Below are 20,115 nucleotides of genomic sequence, written 5' to 3'. Positions count from 1 at the left end.
AATCAAGATTTTACAACACAAATTGCAAAAATATTCTGAAAAGTAGGCTACATTTGGGATCTTTGAAAAAATGAAAACTGATTTATCAACATCGATCAAAATTTAGCCAGCGATGTTTTTTTCGAAAGATTTTCGCATCAATACTTTTTTCCCAAATCCATTGCACTCAAAAGTAATTAGTCAATTGCAGTTTTTGAAAAACGTTATAGAAGTATTATACGGTAACTGCAAAAAACGTTTTTGGCAATCTGCTGAATATCTTCCTTTTCAAAAGTTATTTAATTCACATCAAATCAGAATGTTCTGTTTCTATTTCAATACAACTGCATTTGTGAAAAACAGTAAGTTTGAAGTTAGAGTGGTTGACTTTTTGAACTAACGATAATCACTTGAACTACTATTCGCATTTTAGAGAAAATTTTAGCTTTAGCTTTTGAGAAACAACTGAACTGTTTGCATAAGAACGGATTGCATAAGAAAAACACAAGAAAAACAACAATCGCAATGCACAAAAAGCTGAAACTTCATAACAAATTTTGCCGCCTATGACAAAGCACTATTCCAAAAGTAGTTTTTAAATAAAATTTAAGAAAAAAAAATCAGAGTTAGAACAATCATAATCCGTTTTGAAATCAGAGGACGTAAGGAGGAAACTCTAACTCTCACTTTAAATGTGGAAAAAGTTTACACCTAGTGGCGTATATAGGGTAGACTCAAGAGGTGGAATAATTTGCTAAAAATGGTGGTTGCATATGTCTTCTGATTAAACAAAAATTCAAGTTTAAATGCTTTTCTTCTCAACTAAAGCAGCAGCTTAAAATTTGTTTTACAAACGTCAATGACCCGACAAAAAAGAAACGCTTTCGTTACACTAAGATGAGAAAGAAACAGGAACTACAGCAAGTATTTTTTTCCTTTGGTTTTTTGTTTTTATAATTTCGTGATATGAGTGGACCTATTTGGTTATAAACTTCAAATTTTCTCTGATATAAAGAGTGAACAAAGACGTAGAACACGTCGCAACAACTTCAAAATATTCCGCCCACAAAAGCTTACATGACTAAATTACACGATTACTTCATCAAAAGTCTGTTTAGATTTTCTTGGGATTTAAAATGTGACTTTGTGGCTTTCTCGAAGAATAAACCAGTGGGATGTGTCAGTGTTATTTTTAGGATGTTTGTCCGAGTGAAGCGACAAAAGAGTCACCATCGTAAGGCCTCATTACGCTTGCGGCCAAAATAGTTAATTGTCCAACGTTTGGAGTTTAATGAGCCAGATGTTTCTTGTCTCCCGTTACAACAAATACACAAAAATATCTTGAAAAATGCGTTCTTTAGTCTGGACGAAGCAACAACTAGCATTGCTTGTGACTTCAAGATAAATATTTTCTCTACGATGGCACTAAAATGACCCTGAAGATGCAATCGCAGCCTATGACCACTGCTGGAAGGTCATTAGTGAGTAAGTATAGGCAAATTACCACTTCAGATTTGTGCAGCAATAGTGGCGGCTTACGTTGGTTTAATGCAAATGCACGAAGTAATTTTAGCGCATATTTTTGGGAATAGTCCAAATGAGAAACTTTGCATTCCCATCTGAGCAAAGGTGACGTTGTGAAGTTGATTCAACGTCTAAAGATCTTGAATCAAGGTCAACTTTTCTGTCAAGTTTTGACAAGATTTGTAGACAAGAAAATTCATCGTTTTTACATGAATTCAACGTCTGAAGATGTTGAATCAATGTAAAAATGACATATTTTGTTGTCTGGGGTGAGTTCGTAGCTATTTATAGCCTCTGAGTGAAACATTTATGGGGAAAATAGGCCTACTGTCGGATAGATGTTACTTTTCTGACCACTTGAGATCAGTGGAATGGCTAGAGTTTCCAGTGCTGGGAAACAATGACAATTTCTATACAGTGACGTAACTAAACAAACAATTTTAAAGGGGACAAGAAGCTATTGGGAGGTGGCAAATATGGTAATGTTTAAAATAAAAACTTTTCTTAAAAATCTAGCTACTGAATGCAGCCAAACATTAATGAAACGTCATTCAACATGTTCTGCAATGTCACTAAAACGTTGCAATAGCATTGAAAACATATTTTCTTATGGAGACAAGATAACATTTGTGGGGGGGCGATTGCTCCTCAAGCCCCTTGCACAGTGCTGTATTCGTAAAAAAACGCAGAGTATACTGTCAAATTTGTCAAAATGATAAATAATACACAACTTGCAAAATACTAATCTTTATTCTACCATAAAACATGAATTATCAACATCAAAATTGGACGAGAGGTACCAAATTGTTAATTTTTCTATGAATACATTCCAAACAGCCTGCCGAGAGGAATCTACATCTTTATCCTCGTTACAAATTTGAGATCTAGTATCTTTAGCAGCCACGATCTTACATATTTTTAGCGGTAAATTGAGCTACAGGGGCTCCATTGCTATTAATAAACATCAAACAGCTCACATTATCAATGAGCAAAGATACTCTTAAATCTGTGATAATATTGTTCATTAAGCTAAACCCACTTTCACATTCTGCTGTCAAACAAGGTAAAGTTGAAATAGCTGTCAAGAAAGACTTCAAATTATTGGGTACAATTTCAACTTTTTCAATAAAGTTTCTTAATCCTTGGATTGACTGTATTTCATCAATGTCAAAGCGTTTACGAATTCTTCTCACCTCTGCTTCTCCATGACGCAAATTTCCTTCAATCATTTTTTCAGGTTGCAAGTTATCAAGCAGTAGCTGACCATTGTCAGTGTCGGGCTATCGGCATTAGAGCAAAGTCTCATTTGCATTCTTCTAACAATACACTGAATGAATTGATTCGCGTTAATTGGCACCATTTTAGAATTCTGTATCAGAGGAATATTTCTGAACATTAAATTATCCTTCGCTGCTAAAGCCAACTGTGTTTTTTCTCCCGGATTTTCCTTGAAACTCTCAATAATTCGTATTGTCCTTTTTATTAAAAGTTCGGCTCTAGGTAAAGTTGTACTTCGAGACTGAATTTCAATGGATAACATGGAAAATTCTTGCAGAACATCATACATTAGGAATCAGTAAGGATAGCATAGCCACTCTATTTGGAAAACCAGAGCGTATACAATTAGTTGCTCGAAAAAGCAGAGAGTAGGCCTATACTGCGTATACCGCCGCATACCATCGAATACAGCACTGCCCTTGCAATTACGTCCCTGTTTTGTACCCTCTAATGACAAATGTGCAAGCAACTACAATTGCACCCTGTGCATTGTTTAAAATTCAAATTCAATTTGGACCGCCTAATATTGCCCATGGACATGAAAACTCTCACCTCTAAACAATGTGGTAAACCTGGTAGCATACCAATGAAGTTTGACATAATCTCAGCTGAGCAATGACTGTTTTCCCAAAAAAAATACCACTTCTTTAAGGTTAAAACACTTGGTGTAATTGTAATCTGCAGGTCGCTGCAGCAAATCAAGAGTTTGATTGGTCAATAAACCTCATCTGCTGCAGCGACCTGCAGATTGCAATACGCAAACGGTTGAGGGTACATGTAGCAAAAGATGAAAAACTATTGCATTGTATAGCATGTTTTGTGCCAAAAGCACTGTAACAATTGTAACGTGTCTACAACCATGAAGATAAAAAAACATGTAATTTTCGAAAAGTGTACGAAACCAATAATTCAGCTTCTGAGTTTTGAGCTCCTGCAGTTTTCATTTAAGTTCTTACTTTGTCTTTCATTTATACAGTACAATTAATTTCACAACAATTAAAACTTTTGTTCTTGAAACTGATCATCATTGGCTAATGCCTGTTTCCAGAAAAATAATTCGTCGACTCTTATACTTTGCGATGCTTAATTACAACAGAGATTATCTAGGGTTAAAGAAAATTGCCACTTTCCATACCTATGGTGGAAAGTTAAGTCTTTACATGGTTTAAACTTAAAACAACATTGCATTTGCATCAAGCACATCTAGCTGCTTGTCTATGCCAGTATCGGAGGGGTGGAGGCAGTGGCGTAGCTAGGGAATGTGCCGCCCGGGGCGGATTCAGATTTGGCCGCCCCTTCAAGAAAAAGCATGTGAAAACAGGCCCGGATTTAGAGGGGCAGAGGGTGCAGGTGCCCCTGACCCCCCGACTTTTAAAGGGCCTCCTACGTGGAAAAAATGTGATTTTGTGTTATTTTTTTTGTTTCAGCCTTGTAGTTTCTGCAAAATGCTGTGCAGTGCTGGATTAATGCTACTGTAGACGTCAAAAAATTTTTTGCACGGGGCCCCCCCGATCTAAAAGTGCCCCGGGCATCCCATCAGCTAAATCCGGCCCTGTGTGAAAATGAAATGCGTTTTTTTATCAGATTATAATCAAATTCAAAAATCGTAGTCTGAAAGTGCCGCCCCAGACGTGCCACCCGGAGCGGTCTGCCCCTCCCACCCCCCACCCTAGCTACGCCACTGGGTGGAGGAGCAATCGACTCCTTCCTTAAGTTTTGTCATACTCCACAAAAAATATCTTTTAATACCGTTATGATTCATGTTGAATGACGTTTATACCTCAAACAGTTTCCTTTGCCCCTTCAAATTTCCTTTCTAGCTGCGTCACTGGTTTAAAGTTCTTCTTGGAGCGCGATATGCCTAAATCAAGGGTTTCCAACCTTTTTTATACCGTGGCCCTCTTTGAAAATTTTGAAAAATCAATTTCCCTCCTAGTTTTTTCAACTTTTTGAAAAAATTAAGAAACTCATTTTATTTAAAATACTTGTTGATACAGTAACCGGTAAAGACCATTACATGAAGATTTGGGTAAACTGTACTAGTATTTTAATTAAATTTTAATTTATTTGTTTTGTTGTATAGTGTTGGAGTGGACTTAGAGATGATAAATTAAAAAAAATTATTATTCTTCAAATTTTTCCATGTCCCCCTTGAAAAAGGCTCATGGCCCACTAGGGGGCCATAGCGCCCAGGTTGGGAACCCCTGGCCTAAATTAAGGTTTTCAGCTTTACAATTAAACAAGGAAGTAAGCCAGGACGTTTGAATCATTTTCGAATCAACTCGAAACTTAAAAATCAATTCGCCATGCTTTATAGATCACTGATACTCAGTCTGTTGTAATCAATGTTGACAATCATGAGACATTGCAGAATTAATTGGATAAGCTTGCGAATCTTACCAGTTATACTAACAAAATATTTTTTATGTATATTTGTTGTGTAATTGGTGAGAGATATTTCACTCCAACTTACAAATATTGTGAAAATCATGAGCCATAACAGATTTAGTTTTGACAAACTTAAAAGTCAAAGTCAATTACAGTTGCAGTTTTTTTTGTTTAGCAACTTGCCGTACAATTGTGATGTTTGGTGCCATTCTTCAAAGATGCTTTACATTTTGTTGCATTAATTAAACTTCGTTTAAAATCCCACAACACAAAACGTTGTACAAATCTTCAAAGGGTTTTAACTTTTGACGAAAGTAGAGAATTTCAAGGATTTACTTTTAAACATGTTTTTGCAACTTCATACAAGCGACCTTCGAAAAATTACGCAACGCTTTTATAACCCAAGTGCAAACAGGATTAAACAGGTTCAAGCATGTTAACCAGATAGGAATGCCTTTGGCCATCTAATGGTTATTACAACTTACAACCAATCATTATTCTCTTAAAAACAAAGCCGTCAGGATCAGAAACTAACTGAAGAAAGGCCGTTTTTTGAGCCATGAAAAGTCAGGATAGATAATAACAGCCAATGTCAAACTTGGTTGGAAATGAACGAACATGACGTCATTTAGGCATTGCATAATGTTTCTGAGAATCATGCTTCAAGAAAACTTGCGTTTAGAAACAGATCGAAAATTTTGAAGATGGTAAAGAAGAAGGATGTGCGTTGTGAACGACCAAGAACCTAACAACGGTTTGGAACAATTGATGCTGTTAAGACTATTATGGTTTTCGAAACTAAACATTTCGACAAAATTTCGTTTGAAATAAAATACAACTTCGCAGCTTCAAAAAAAATGTCCATCACTTGTAAAAGCAAACACAAAAAACGTGTAGATGAATGCTTGAAAATGTTAAAATCTGCCTTAGTGAAAACCAGTTTCATGATATGGTAAAATGATACTATGTTTTTGAGAAAACAAATGGGGGAACGGCCAAATATTCATGGGCTAAATCATACGCTATAATCTTTTTGAGCTCTTTTTGTTCCTAAAAGTTCACGATACTTTAATAATTAATTCAATGAAATTTGGTCACTCTGTTTGTTGCTTTCAATTTTCTTGTGCAGTGGACTAAACTGTAACCTCCAGGTACTGCAGTAGGTTACTTCTGCATTCCTTGTTGGTGATGACAATTGGTCATCGCAGACAAAGGAAATCGTCAAAAAGTTAATGTTGGGATTTCAAAACAATGCAAAATCATTTATGTTGCTCAATCGTTTGTTAAAAGGTGCTTGTCCGATACATATCCACAGAATGTTCTGTGCAGTCTATCAACCGCGCACTTCTGTCTGCATGTCTGCACAGAAAGCAAAGACAAAAGTGCATAGTGGCTTATTTTGACGCAAAAGTTTACAATTACAAAAATAATATTGAATGTAGTGTTTTTTATTCATTTAAGATTTTTCTACAACCTATTACTTAATAAAGTTGATAAAAACATGAGTCATATTATGTTGGCAATAATCGTTCATGCATGTTGCAAGCAGACGTTGTGGTTGGCTGGAGCCTGTTGGAGACTGACAAGTATATGCTCGTCATTGAAATGATGTAAAAATGGCAACTTTTGTTGTCTGTGGTACTGCCTTGTCGTCTTATTGATCGACAGTGGTTGGTAAACAACTTTTTCTTGGAGCCATGAAACTACGCAATAATTTAAGGCTGACAGAACTCGCAACTTTCTTGCGTTTCCTTTTCACATGCCTCTGTTGGCGCAGTTGTGAAGTATGTGCGAACCCAGACGGCAAATCAGTCGTTTTTTTTGCGTTGATTTAATGTTTGCAGAGGTTGAATCAATGTAAAAAAACGACAGATTTGCTGTCTTAGAAGGGAATTCTTGAAAGGAAGTCTTGCAATTTGCTGTCCTGCAATCTCCAAAATGGTTGAAAATGACATTTTGGCGTTTGAAGGAATTTAAAGTCTTGAATCGCCATTGCTTTTTTTCTATGTTGTAATGGATGTGGGAAAAATATAACTTAGTTTAAAAAACACCGGATCATAGAAACAACATTAAAATAAATCTATTATGGTCCAATTTCAACTCAAATTTTCAACTTTTTTTTTCAACAAAGTATAAAATTTTCAACAAACTTCCAACTCAAATTTCAATTCAACTGACTACTTCTCTACGCTTGTTTGAAACTTCTGTGTTAGTTCGAAATTTAGTAAAAAGTTTTTTGTTTTATTTCATTTAAAAAAGAAGCGATTTATTTTCTGTCATCTCAAAATGAAACGCGCGAGAATCTGCGGACGCAAAAAGGACGTATAGCCTACGTTGTAATTCACTGGCGTTTGCAAGTGAAAAACAAATCCATTTTAAAAAACTTGAAACAAAACATGATTTAACTTTGATGTAAAACGCATTTGTCTTCAGTTTTGCCGAATTATTCTGGTTGTGATCAATTGTTTTTTTGTTTTTGAACGCTTTTTTCACACAGCGTAATAAAAATTCGTTTTGAGCCTCTCTGGTATTCACAGGTGGCTACAATATCAAAGCAGCTTTCCCAAAACGTGCCCTACTTGATTTGCACAAGATTCTTTGAAACGTCAAAATACTTCCGTCTTCTCATGAGCACATTAAGTTGAACATGACTTACTCTGCTTACACAGGGTAAGCGATTCAAATATCAGAAAGGTCAAAGCTAATTTTATGACAAATTGCAACACTACTACGACTTGAGCTGCAGCTCGTTGAGGTTCCCACCACGTAGGTCGGACCTATATTAGCACAAATGCAACGCCAACCTCAACAAACACTGAAATTGACTTACATTTCTCATGACGTCAAGTGGAAACATTTGGAAAGAAGTGTTTTGAACTTGAAGGGAAGTTGAGCGTAATGCGTGAGTTGTGACGTCAAGGCTACGTTTGTTCTGGCTAACAAGCCAAAGAACATCTGCACTCGGTACTTTGATCTATTTTAACATTTTCAGTGACCAATCATGCAAAATATTGCGATACAAATGAATGACAGAACGCAGCTTTTATTGAGAGTTATGCCGTGAGAGATGTTTCTGTCATTCAATCGCTTAAATCCGTCATTGAGTTTGAACTACTTGTGATAAAAAGGTCACCACCTGGATGAATGGGCCTGCAGATACTTTGAACATTCAACGCGAACACAAAAAGATTTTATTGCAGAATTTGTAAATTTGTGCTTCAATCAAACGAAAACACTTGGCCTTGGCCAGCAAAGAAAATGCTTTGGAATCGCTTCAGTTTATCATCTTGTGCAAGTCTACTGTATGACGAGCAGGATATCAGCTCTGTAAGCAACTAAGAAGCCGGAGTGGTCATTGCCTTTGATTTCTGGGCAGAAAAGTGTGGGTTCGATTCCAGGTCGGGTCATACCAAGACTTCAAAAACGGTAGCGATCGTGTTTTTTCCTGCGTAACGTATTGAAGATAAGTTGGATAATAATATGGTGACATCGTAAATGGGAATAAAAACAAATGAAAAAGAGTAAAGTCGCTAAAAGATCTTAGCAGTTGGGGCAGCGACAATGAATTACTATTGCAGCCAAATGATTGCTAAGATTCGACATCAGACTGGGTCATACCAAAGACGGTGATCGTATTACAAATACCATGCATAGGTTAAAAATTTTGTCATGGAAGCATCTTTGAAAACAGTGTTTAACCTTACATTGCTGTCATATCTTTACAGTTCACAGGAAATAGTCACCTGCTTTTGATCCGTAAAGATTACGACCAAAAATTAGATGCTGGCTTGACGACTGCCAATTTGTTCACATGTTTTTTAGTTCAACTGAACTTATAGTTCAAGCCAAACATAACACATAGGCTACATATCACATATTTTCTCCGATTTAAGCTGTTTCATAGGCTATAAGTGTTTGCAAGCGCAATGATTAAGGGTTGTGTCTAACTAATGGTTGGAGTTCCTGTAAAACCTTTAAGGGAACGTTCAAATATTACGTAACGCCTTCGAGGGGGAGGGGGGGTTTATGCAAAGCGTTACGTTAGCGTCACATCGGGGGGGAGGGGTTTCAAGCAAAACGTTACGTAACGCTTTCGAGTACGGAATGGTAGTTTTTTGTGCTGAATTCGTAGTGAAAAAGCGTTACATGGGGGAGGGGGGATTGAAAAAAGCGTTACGTTGGCGTTACATGGGGGAGAGGGGGGGTCAAAAATTCGGAAAAAAAGCGTTACGTAATATTTGAACGTTCCCTAAACTGAATTTTGAGATGAAAACTATTTCACTTTCTATTAATTATTATCATTAAATTCTAAGGGGCTGGGCAAATGCACTCGGATTTCTTTGCTCAAACCATTTTAGAAATCGTAGGATGCAAATTGAAATTAAAATGGTAAATTTAAAATTCGTGTCATGTTTTCTTGCTGAACACACAAAAGTAAAAAAGTTTTTCAAACAATGAAAATCTTAATGCTTAGAAAAAATTGAAAACAGTAAAAAACAATTTTGATATTGGAGATGTTTTGGAATGCCTGTAAAAGTATTATTGCAAAGGTGCTTAAGTTTTCAAATCAAAAAGCAATATCTGATAGCAGAACTTCTCAAGAATGACGTCAACTTGGCCTAAAGGAAAAGACTCTTCATTCTGCATCTTCAAACTGAAACTTGTCGCTTTTCATCGTTTAGATGTCTCGCGACATTGAAGCGATGTAAAATAGATTATTTGGCTGATTCTTTTTGGCTAAGATGCAAAAACAGCGAAGCACCAAATAGGTAGATTAGAAATGTCATCTTGAAAAAAGATTACAAATCTTTTCCTATGTCAAACTTATCCATCATGAAGACATGGGTGCTAGATATACTTTATGCAAAGATTGAGTTTCGCTTTTAGCAGCATGATCATTGCTTACTTCACAATGTAGATTTTAACGACCTGTTTTAGTCTGAAGCGGTGAGTTCGCTGTGATAATACCGAATTTCACTAACTTTCGAAACACAGTTCCCTAGTATTATGCTATAGCTGTTCGCTATTACCACAGCGAACCCACAGCCTCAGGCTAAAACAGGTTGTTAATATCTACATTGTGAAGATATACTTTAGTTTCACAAAACTTCTAATTTTGCTAAAATCATCTCTTCCCAGACATCGGTGCTAATAAAATAGTTTTGTGGCACTTGGTGCTTATTTTAAAAATCAATAAATTACCTTTGCAGTATCCAGCAGAACCTCATTTTGTCGACATTTACTTGTGACCAAAGTTGAGAATCTAGAATTCGATAAAAATGTAATATTCTTGATGTGTGGATTTTTCATTTTTGTCTTTAGGTTTGAGTAAACATCAATAAAAATCAGACACAAATTCATCTTCTGTTTATTAAAATCCACTTGAAGAACATCAAAGTTTACTCACGCTCAATCAAACCACCCAGCCAGCAAATCAGCCTTTTTTTACATTGATTCAACGTCTGCAGACGTTGAATCAATGTAAAAAAAGGACTGATTTGATGGCTGGGCAATAGGGTGTACCATTTTTCAAAAAGTTTTTAGAAATTATTGCGGCTATGTATTACGGGTTTCCACTTTTGTTAAAAAGTATTTTGGTAGAGTTTCAGAATTTTCCCGCCAAAACTGTGGTTCTGCCGCCATTTTGAAAAAATGGCGTCCAGATAGGATATTATGAAAATCTACAGCCTTAAACTGGCGTAATGTGATCATATAATATGTCGATTACGGGGTTTTTGGGGTCGCAGAACTCGAATTTGAAGTTAAAAACACTCTACGGCAACAATTTTGCAAAGTGAATTTTGACATATAGATGTGACCACACTGTTTTGGACTGCAGATTTACATGAAAAGAGCATCTTATTGTCATTTTAACCTTGAAAAAATGCATGTATGCTATGCATAAACTTTTCTAGTCGGTGTGATTATATCAATCAGTATGAGGGAAAAATTAACATGTACTTTCTCGTGTACTTTCACATCCGATGAAAATCTACTAACTAGTCCACAGTATAGCCTATAGCCTGTACTTAGTTACTAACCTACCTGCTTATTAACTAATAGACGGCAACAGAGTACCCCACGGCAGACCAAAAAGTTCGAAAATCCGAAGTGCACTCTCCCAACTGGGTAAATGCTTTACTTCTACACGACGAAGATCATCATTAGCTCAGTGACTCGAAGAGTAGCTAGTGATCGTACGCAAGTTACAAGATTCAAATCAGTAATGGCACTGAATGATACGGCCGGTGAAGCACACCGCTCACTGGCACAAAAACCAAAAAGAAAGTTCTTCCTCATTGGGAACACTAGCGAAAGACTAGGTGTTCCAAAGCTTCCTAAAAGCTCTGACGTTCTTGCTAGGCTGTTGTTCCTCAGAGACGAAAGTCACAGAACGATTAACCAATCCATCGTGATAGCAAGGGAGGAAATTCCCCTGGTATGGAAACATCATTTTGGCGTGGGTTAGGTATTTGGTAAGAAAAACGAGAAACAATCTGGAACAGAGAAGTAATCGTGAAAGGTTATTGTTAAAAATGCGGATATAGACCGGCATCTGAAAAATTTGTATGAAACTTGGTATCTAGAACTTGATTCCAGACGTGAGAGGAATAATAGTGATTCATTTAAAAAAACGTTTGCATGATATGGAAGAAAAGCTCAAGGATCCTCTGAATATATGTAAGACTACTTCGCGATCAATTCTCATGCATTCCGGTATAATTGACTGGGAGACAGATTTGGAACATCTGAAAAGTCAGCTCCAGAGAGATCAAGTAGGCTAGGTTGCGCACTGGGCAGAGATGCTCTGTATAAGGGACGGGACTGCGCTAGAGAAAAACGACACAGTGCAGCTGGTGAAAGGAAACAGAAAGAGGATGTTGCTGACAATCTGAAAACTGTGAAGTCGGACTTAAGTGCAGATGAAGAAACAGAAAGTGACAGTGACAAGTTGAAAACTCCTGAATGGAAAAGAAAATGGGTATTACGTCGCCTAGCGAGCCTATACCTTTAACATCTGATCGACTTGGATGAGCTATCGGCAAAGAACAATGTTTGCTATGTGGCTCAAGCGTCCGGCATACAAGTCGAAGATACTAATATCAGTCACAGCAGCTCATAAACTGGCTAATAAGACTATAGGTCCTCTCACTCCCAAATTAATTATCAGAGATGAGTTCCAGACCCCTGATTTGGCAATAATTCACTGGGCCGGTAAGATTCAGAAAATGAGAGAAAATGTTCATCAGAACAGTGCTGTGTATATGTATCTGGCGTTAGTTTTGATGATGAAGGTGATGCAGAAATGAAAGCTTCTGGGGGTGCATGAGACCAGACGGCACCAGATCATCACAGGAACAGGCCGTTATAAAATTGGTGGAAGACTGGAGAGAGAAAAGTGTCATTGATGGAGGTATTTGATACGACTGCCGTCAATTCAGGGAAGTGGCAAGGTACTTGTAGGCTATATTGCTGGAGGCAACAATTGGGAAAGCAATTTGGAACCTACTGATCAAGAGTGGCAACAAATGCCAGTATCAGAATGGAAAAATTTCAGTGATTATAAGAAACTAAGCAAATTCGTTTTGAACGTAAGGATGGTCAACGATATTGCGGAACGCGGGATTAAGCTAATCACTGATTTTATTGATAGGTGTTCTGACGAAAGCCACCGGCAAACTCTCTTGCTTGTCGTACAAAGGCACAGAGAACAGTTTTAAAATTACAAAAAAGCTACCTTAGCCAAACTCAATTGTTAAAGAAATTCGTCAAAAATTCAGTGAATTGAGTGTTTGCATAACTCTGGTAAGCTATTGTATTGATGAAATACTGGGAATTGAAATCAATCAGGACTGAAGCATAAGGAATAGCATGCAGAAGAAACAGGGATGGATCGTGTTTGAGAGTGATTAACTCAAATTATTTGTAAATGAATCGTGTTGTTATTTCAACAGTTTGACAATATTTCAGGAACGCTCATTCTGGGGTGAGGTATTCTTGGTCAGGTTGTGTCCATGTCTGCAAAATTTCACCATAAATTTCAAGTAGTAAAATTTCACTTCGCAAAATTATTGTCGTAGAGCGCTTTTGACTTCAGATTCGTGTTCTGCGACCCCAAAAACCCCGTAATCGACATATTATACGATCACATTACGCCAGTTTAAGGCTGCAGATTTTCATAATATTTTATCTGGCCGCCATTTTTTCAAAATGGCGGCAGAACCACAGTTTTGGCGGGAAAATTCTGAAACTCTACCAAAATACTTTTTAACAAAAGTGGAAACCCGTAATACATGGCCGCAATAATTTTTAAAAACTTTTTGCAAAATGGTACACCCTACTGGGCAAGTCTAGCTTCTTTCTCCTTACTTTGGCTAAGCTTGAAAGGGACTGAAGTAATCTTACAAGCTATAAAGTAAAAGATAATGATTATAGTTAGCGTAGGAAAACAGGAAATTAAGCTAGAAGTTGTTAATGGCCAGTGGTCTGGTATCAACAAACAAACGGTGCAATTTATCGTCATTGTTTAGATGCCAGTTTATTTGGCCACCCAAATTGGAAAAACTCATCTGACTCAATGTAGGTCACATAAAGCATGCGTAAAAGATAAGAAATATAACCCTGCAATCAAATTAATCCCTTTTCACATTAATTCGACATCTTCAAACGTTGAATCAATGTAAAAAAGGATTGATATTCTATCTGAGAAAGGGTATTTGATTAACACGAATGAAGGTGGTATGTTAAGCCCATAAGCTCGTCTTATTGAGTTACGGATTTTTTGCGGCTAAGCTTGGGAAATGCAGTTTCTGTCCATTCATCACGTGATGCTTTACGTAGGCTTTCTCGAATCTGTCCTTGATTGCTTTTTATTGTTTTGAAAATTCTATATGGCTAAAATGAATGGTTCAACGATTCTTAGAATTAAGCTGGTGACTAAGGGATTTATGGCCTGCATACGGTAGCTGTGTAAAGTGGTTTGAACCCAAGAGCCACCCGTAAGTCGAGTGGCCACTTTTTAAGCTAAAATTAACAAGTTTCATATCGAGTTTCTTAAGAAAAAAGCTCTGTTGTTTTGTTGCACTACGACAACAAACAGACAAAAACAACAAAAGATATAGATTTATACCTCCCGGCGTAAAACAAGACTTACAAAACTTCCACAAAGTGTTTTTAAAGAAAATTCGATCTGGTATGTCGCCGTACATCCGGGTCTTGCTTTCAGAGAAGATTGGTTTCACAAAATGTCGTTATACCTTCCTGAGAAGACATTTATTTGGATGTGAAAAGAATTTTTTATACGTTACAATAGTTGGTCGATAAAGTAGGCTAACTCATTGAATCATCGACATTTTGGGTTTCATATAAACACACATGCCATCAGTAAATGATGGTCTAAAAATAATTAATTTACATTCCTGTGGCGTAAGTAGGATTTTAAAAGGACAGATTATGCTGGTTGACCGTCCACTATGTTAACATAGAAGCTGATTCTATTTGCATGAGATTTCTGAGAAAATCAGTAGGCCTACTTTCGTGTCAGTAAGACATGATTTCGGTAAAATGTAAATACTACTGTAGCATTGGAGTCAACATGTTTAAATGAGTATTGGTATTATATTTAGTGTAATTTTTAAAAATCAGCCAAGCTTTGTGATATGTGATAGCATTGCCATAAATTGGATAGGATATGTGATAGCATGTGATAAATTGGACACCTCCAAAATCAATACAGTTAAAGCTAAATATTTCAAGGCTTTGTTATCTCATCGAAAGTATATTTTAATTCGTGTCATTTACTCAAGGCCTTTTTTATTACTTCTGTAAGCTAAAGCTTGTGAAAAATTTCTTTCGTCAAAATTTGCTCATAAAACTGTTAATTTTATTTGTATTTGTTTGTTTTTGTTGTTTTTTTTTTTCTTTTTTTTGGTAAATAATGAAATTGTACAAAATCTTCTTGTTGTATTCAGTTTTTAAGAGAGTCTTTCAATTCAAAGTTGTGCGAATGATAACTTTACTAAACGTTGTAAAAATTAGTTTTTCTGTAAGATTTCATCAAAACTTCAATAATGTAAAAATTTTGTTAGCTCAATGCTCGCTGTTCTATAGTGAGTAGTCAGGTAGTGCTGACGCCAGGAAGATCGCTCCTTTTCAACATAGAGAGAAACAACAGTTTTTCAACTCGATATAAAGCATTATTTCAGCAAGAAGATAATAAATCTAAATAGGCGAATATTATTGAGATTTCACAATCCAGCTGACAATAAATTGTTATGATTTAATAATATCAATTATAGAGTCAAGTCATACGCCAGTCGATTTGTGAATTGGGATTTGATGACGTCATTCTCACCAGAGGTGGTCAGTCAAACATGGCTTCCTTCGTCCGACCGTTACGAATTGAAATACAAAACTTAAAAACAACAACTGAATTTGAATTTCTCAAGGAGAGGATTACCCCTTAAAAAATGTGACCGTCACTAAAAATGGGTTTTGTTTACCATTAAACCCTAGTAGCTAGCAAAGCGTTAAAATTCCGGGGTCAAGATTTTTGCCCTTCAGACAAACGCCATCTTAAGATTGATTTCGACACACTCCGGTGGTCCCTCCATTGAGTATCTTTGTGTTTTACATCTTTCAGGCAGCAGTGGCGGAGTGGTTAGCGCGTTGGGCTCGCAGTCGAGAGCCTGTATGTTCGACTCCAGCCACCCGCACTTGCTGTTGTTTCTCTGGGCAAGAAACTTTACGATAATTGCCTCTACCCAGTGATCGATTTCGAGTAATGGGTAGTACCAAATTTAAGTCATAAGTAGAGTAGACAACCGGAAACAGACATTGCAGTCGGCTGCAGCGTGGGTCAGGTGTGCGTCGAAAGGCGTACACCGATGCAAAGCGCTCAAGTCCGCTTTCCCGCAATGCAGGATAAAGATATGAAAAACAAACAAACAAATATCTTCTACTCTTTCTGCATTTATCGCAATTGCGGTAATGGTCCAAACTAAAATTGAAATAAACTGTATTTTGTATGAGAAGCTGAACTATTAGCCAAGCTTTGTTTGACAAAGAGAATAGATCCATTTCTGTTTTCCTGTTTATACGTTAGCGATTTTTTTCATGCACTGATATTACAGAACACTTGCAAAAAAGCTGTTGGTGATAAGAAAATAAAGAAATTCTAAAAGTTTCCTGTCCATGCTTTTTATCAGCCTAAAATATACATAGGAATCTACGACACAAACAACTTTTATGTTACGTCATAATACAAGTTTTCCTTTGAGAATTCATCACAAGAATCACCTCAAATGCAGAAGAACAAGTGACCTATATACCAAAAAGCAAAATTAAATTGCTATAAGTTTATTAGATTACTGAGTTACTAGATTATACTGATACAGTTGAAGTAGCAATGATTGAAGAAATAGGATAAGCCTGCAGAAAAGCTTTCTTCAATCAACATTTTTCGGTTACGTATTAAATGTTTCAACTTATCATGCATTTAGTAGCAATATTGTTTACTCCAATTGCTTTTAAAAAATGGTCTGCATTCCTTCTAAGACCACCCTTCGAAGTATGACGTCATAACGTCATGGGCATTTTGAATGGAAAAGTAAGCAGATGGCCAGAAACCTAGGTAACAAGATACGGTCGCACGGACGGATGCAAAGAATGCAGCTCAAAAAGACCCGAAGTTTCAAGTGCGTGAAACGGAATGTTGACGAAAAACAAAGCCATGCTTGAGAATATTGTGTGGTAAAAAAGCAACTGTGAGGACCAAACGCCATTTCTTGTTCTTGCTTTTAAAATAACGTTTGGGAGCGGGAAGGTAGCATTGCTAGGGTTTCCAGCAGAGGGGCATAATGATACTTTGTGCAACCCCTTGATGACAATGTGTAAATCATTGTTTTACCCCCTGTGTATTGTTACATATAGCATATAAAGTCAATTTGGCATGCCCCGATGCAACGATCAGAGGCCTCCTAAACGAGGGGGTAGAGAGGTGGTTTGTGTCTACCTTTGATAAGATGTTCCTGTATTTGTTTGCGCACAAAACACATGAGACCTGTTTTATTTTTGTGAAACATAGAAGATATAAATCGATCAAGCTTGCTCTTCCACCCAACAGCGCAGACAAACTAGCGACGATAAAAGAAGAAACAACAAAGAAATAAACACTAAGCTACAGTAGTTATATCGAAAAAGCATGCTACCAACCTGTAGAGAGCAAATTAAAAATCTTGAAATGACACCAAACGATCAAAATTACCTCATTACAGAAAAGTCCAAATGAATCTGCTTGTGCGAAAAAGATTCAAAGCTTATAAGCGCGTTATCGACAATGCAAAAACACGCCCTTATGTTGACAGCAGTTGCCATAAAACTATTAAAAAAAATTACAAAGTTTGTTGTTTAAAAAATTAAACAAGATATATAGTTGAGTAAAGCCCGATCAAGCATAAGGCGCCATGCTCGAGTTTCATCCATGTTTGGGATCACCAGTGGTGCATATCCATGTGTCGTGAGGGAGAATCAAACTTCCAACGACGGAAATTTTTTATGTCCTTGGCATGAGTGGGAATCTCCGTCGAAAGTATACTACGGAGTCCAGTATACCGTTCTTTACCACTCGGCCATGACAAGAGAGGTAGATATGCATTGCACTACTTTAGTCACTACTGTACGTTTACAAGGTCGGTTGAATGTAGAAATGAATCTACGCATCATTGCGTTTTTTTTTTAAATTGTCTTGAGTTACTTGCTGAATCTTGAGTTACTTGCTGAATCTTGAGTTACTTGCTGAATCTTGAGTTACTTGCTGGATCAGCTCCTGTATCAAAATTGGATTTTTTCAAGTATTTCGATCTGTTCAATCTCCATGGGCTCTGATCTGCATTGGTAAACAAAGAAAGGGTTAAAAGCAAGCGACCATTGTTCAACACTGGACGTACGCTCTTCAGCACTGCTTTTGATGGACAACATTACATCTAGCGACACCGAATGGATCAACTACAAGCGAGAATTCAAGATTTATTTTCTAGTTTTGTTTATTCGATTCTCTAGCGCCACCCACGTCATTAGTAGAGTCCAATATGTTATCACATGGTGGCACGTTTGTCAAACAATCTTGGAGCAAAAGCATGTTTTGTGCTTTGCTGCTGCCACTGCTTTTATAAACAAAAACGTTGTACTACGTCAATATGAATTATCGCTAACTAACAGAAAATAAACAAATAATGTGTAACCATATTTGGACACAGTCAAAACTAGCTGTGAAAATGGTGATGGTTAACCTCGTAACTAAGAAAACTACTTTCTCTGTCTTGCTAAATATGATAATTACGCACTTCTTTGCTGGCAAAGTATTAGTTTCTGTTAAAGTACAGATTTTATATTGAAATTTTCACCTGTAAGTCCATCGGAGTTCTATTCATCGACTAGACAAGAACTTTTATATGCGCCACTGAATGTCGCAACAGGGTAGCATACAATTTCTCTTCCAAATAATGTGTTTGTTCACTTATATATTGGAGACGACAACAAAAATATTAAACGGTTAAAGTAGAACGAAATTTATTTCGGTTAGCAATACCAAAGTCATAAACGAATTGTGAGACAACGTATTGTTGCTGGTAAAAAATAATCTAGAACCAGTTTGACTAACATACAAATAGACGTGTTTCTTAGATCGCGCTGAACTAAATCTAAAGAGGCTTAGGGTAAAGCATGTTATTGCTCTTGAGCGGTGTCGTACCAGCGCTCTTTCGATCGTCGTGCAAAGATTCACATCGATTGGTTATACTCCAGCTAGCAAAGTTCGTCAAAAATCGCCAGACGTTAAATCAATGTAAAAATGACCGATTTTGCTAGCTGGAAGCCAAGGATCAACCAGTTAACACCTGTCTTTGAATGCAACGTCGGTTTACATTCTTAGATAAGCAACGCAGGGTAGCCTTGTACTCTTTTGGATCCAGCTAGATGGCTGCTTTGAGGCCTACAAATATTGTCACGTGGTATGGTTAATACGTTGGATGGATTTCCACATTGATGGCTCAAGTAATTAAGACATGACTCTGAAAACGAACAGTTAGCTAAATAATCGTGGTCTTGCTTTTATTTGGCGATTATTAGATCATAGCGTCGGTTTTATCTCAATATCCTCAGACGACCAACGCAAAGTGGCTTGATGAATCCGCACCTAGATGGAATAATTGCATGCAAAACACTCAGGGGCGCCGGGATAATTTTTAACTAGGGGGGGGGGCTGGATTATGAAAAAGGGCACTTTTGTTACTGAAAGGCCATTTTTTTAAGTTTTAAGATAAGATATAGCGATAATGCTCATCTATCAGCTCATTATCGAGTAACGATACAAGTGTCCGGTATACAAAGAACAATGGCACGGAAGGGCATCATGCTATGTTATAATGATGTAGGCTACAGTGGCGTAGCTAGGGGGGCGGCACTTTCAGACAGGACGTTTTGTTTTTTTTGTTGATAATGCAAAAGTACACGGAAAATAAAAGCAAACAGAATGGCAACGTTCAAAACAGTGGCGTAGCCAAGGGGGAAGAAGGGTTTAGGGGTTACAACCTCCCCTTTGGCATGCATGTGACGTCACGATATTGAGAATGATGCTTTCAGTCTCTATGTCTCTAAAACAAAGTTTGCCTAATTTTAAACGAAACTCCATTAAAAGAGCGAGTTTTGCCAATACCAAACATTCAAATATCTCAGCCAGGAATTAGCAACAAGAAAACATAGAGACTTAGCTTTATTAAGTTACCAAAAAATTCCCAAGAAAACATGATCTTATCCTTTTGCTATGCCATCGGACAGCACCATTTTACAGGAATATTTATACTAGGGGATTTATACCCACATTTTTGTTGAAAATGCTCTCAGAATGCACCAAATCCAAAGTAATTTTTTAAAATTTTTTGGGGGAGG

The sequence above is a fragment of the Aplidium turbinatum genome, chromosome 3 (assembly GCF_918807975.1).
Source record: "Aplidium turbinatum chromosome 3, kaAplTurb1.1, whole genome shotgun sequence".
Taxonomy (NCBI): Eukaryota; Metazoa; Chordata; class Ascidiacea; order Aplousobranchia; family Polyclinidae; genus Aplidium; species Aplidium turbinatum.
Note: the sequence above shows the minus strand (reverse complement) of the source record.